The sequence below is a fragment of the Austrofundulus limnaeus genome, unplaced genomic scaffold (genome assembly GCF_001266775.1).
Source record: "Austrofundulus limnaeus strain Quisiro unplaced genomic scaffold, Austrofundulus_limnaeus-1.0 Scaffold150, whole genome shotgun sequence".
In the NCBI taxonomy this organism is placed as follows: domain Eukaryota; kingdom Metazoa; phylum Chordata; class Actinopteri; order Cyprinodontiformes; family Rivulidae; genus Austrofundulus; species Austrofundulus limnaeus.
The window spans coordinates 290,049-292,805 of NW_013952552.1; the positions used below are offsets into that span (position 1 = coordinate 290,049).

The following is a 2,757-nucleotide window of genomic DNA, read 5'->3' on the forward strand; positions in this document are numbered from 1 at the left end:
CTACGTGTCTTATATCCGAAGGGGTAAGTATATTTTATAACAGTCTGACACACAAAGGGGTAAATACATTGTTGTCTTTGCCTTTTTGGTGGCTGCCAGTAAAAAGTCTAAAATGGACAAATTATAACATATTTTATTTAATCCTGATTCAAAGAACACTAAGCATTTTGGAAAGGGGGATCTACAATAAATTTAAATGTTATACACACTACACCAGTGGTTTCCAACATGGAGGGCATAATAATTAAATAATACAAAATAATAATTAAAAGTCTGTATGTAACTAAGTTCTTCTTTTTTCCTTTTCCAAATAAAAGTTTGTTAGTATAAGTTGAACATATCTTTGGGAGAAGTGAGGGATTGGGGGGGATCTCAATGGCGTGGAAATAAAAAAGGCAGACATTGAAAAATATAGGTTGGCAACCACTGGACCTTCGTGTTGAACTTCTTTGTGACCTTTAAATGTCTGAGTGTAAAACTCAAATAAAGGTATGAAGGAAATTTTGTAATTGATTAACTGAATGTTAGATGCAGTTTTGTATTTTTATACTTTCTGATCATTGCAGCCATAGGTTTAAAGCAAAGAATGAGAGTTGTTGTGTGTGTTCTTTCTTTCTGTATAAACAAAAGCTGGTTATGTTCTGACGTAAAAGGTACCAGAAGAGACTGAAGAGGTTAAAAGGCTGAATCATGATATTAGGGTAGAAGTGTTTTTTTAGTGTTTTGCAGGGTTTCTGGTTAGACCCTGTCTGAAAAGACTGGGCTGTTTTGTCTGGGTTTGAGCCCAAGTCCTTAAGCTGAGGTCTGTGCAGTATCAACCTGATTGGAATCAGAGATGAGAATAAAGAATTGAGAAGAAATCCAGTGGGTCCTGCTATTATTCAGATATGCCATTGTTGAACAGCACATTATTTTCTATGGGTACATAAATAAAGCAATGCTTAGTTAAATAAGTTGTATCTACCAGTAGGCTGGATTCTAAAGTATGAAAGACAAAAGAAATCAATTTACACTCCTTCCATTTAATAGACATTTTCTTAAAAAAAAAAAAATCAAAGATACAAGAATGCATAGTGAGCCACACCCACAGTCGGCTCCTTACTGACATGAAAACATGGAGGACATGAGAAGGCAACAATATGCTAAAAAAATAAAAAAAAAGTCAAACACTGCCAGTATTTAGTTGAGTCCATACATCCTCTTATGGTCTCCTAGACACAAAACAACTGAGATACAACTGTTATGTAACCTCAAACACACACAAAACACAAGCATACACACTGTCAGACAAAGTAAATATGTGGGTGAAACGGCAACAACAGGACGAGAGAAAGAATCTTTTCACAGACAGATATAAGTGAAAGTTTTACACAGCATCAGCTCGTTGTGATTCAACCACTCTCTGGTATCTATTGGCCCATGACTGAAATGACAACAGAAAACACAAATCATCTCAAAACTTTTTAAATTGTTAGGTTGCAAAATATATACAGATGTTTATTTTCATTTGGGTAAAATTATTTGTGATTATTTTAAGAAACAATAATCCACCACTATCTGGTTATTATTGAAAACCTCAGCTGTGCATCGTGATGCACTATTAGCTGCAGCTCAAAGCATTGGAATATAATGAAAATGTTCTTTTTTTTTTTGGGGGGGGGGGGGGGAAGTTTATAAAGTGACACTCATTACTTAGATCCATTACACAGATAAACTCAAATTTTCTGAGACACTGAATTGTTTTTTTATTATTTAAAAGCTATAATCATAATTACAAAAAAATAAAGGTTTGAAAAATTTCACACCATGTGCAACGAATCTATGCGATTTGAGTTTTACTTTCTGAACTGACTGTCAAAAAAATGTATATAATGCTATACAAATGTTTCCAGATGTGCCAGTATTATAGGAACTCATTCGTTTTGAACATATTAACATCTGTAACATTATTTTATCGAGGTGAATATTCTACCCTATCTTTGTATTTGATTAGTAAAACTGACATTTGTAGAAGCCACAGGCTGTAAACGAAGAACAACTTTCTGTAAAGGAAATTATACCGTCACTGCACTACACAGCATGGTACGGTTTCTAAGCAGTACAACAAAAGCTGCGCTCTTCAAGACTGCAGATCAGGAGGAAATTATACAACTTATGTGTCATATGGTAACCTGGAAAACTGGGGTCATAATGATTAAGTCACACTAAAAACAGTGCTGTTAGAAATAATGACATAAATTGATTAAAACAAACAAAAGTCTAAAGCAGAGGGAACAAGACTTTCATTCAAAAACCCAGACATTCATGTACAGAAAACACTGGACCTCAACCTTTAATAAAATACGATAAACGGATGGGTTGAAATGCTCTGCTTTCATTTTCTAACAAACACAACAGAATACACAAAATAGTTATTTTCCTTACACTTGTTTGTAGTTAACGGCTGTGCGTTTATAGTATTTTCACTGCCACTTTTCCCAACACGCTGTCTAACCTGTAAGTGTTCTGCTGTAAACTGAAGAGGATTGTCCTCGCCTGTAAAACAAGCCTGACTTCACTACAAGTTAAGAACACAAAAATGAGATGACTATTCAGGTGAAAAGTGCTATTGGAACACAAAAGGTAACTATTAATCGAGTCTGCCCTCCTGTGGAGAAAATATACTCAATTTTGTTCTTTTTAATTTTTTTTCTTTTAAAAATTGTGTAATTAACCGCAACACATTCACAATCTTCAGATTACATGTAAGTCTATAAT

At 34.2% G+C, this 2,757-nt stretch overlaps 1 protein-coding gene across 1 annotated transcript in view; it reads right to left on the bottom strand.

Annotated features, from left to right (window-relative positions):
- Positions 1-2,692: 2,692 nt before the first annotated feature.
- Positions 2,693-2,757, bottom strand: part of LOC106523267 (solute carrier family 25 member 36-A) — a gene marked incomplete in the record, with an annotated part of 18,261 nt that continues 18,196 nt past the window's right edge. Inside the window, 1 exon segment of the mRNA XM_014016651.1 lies at positions 2,693-2,757.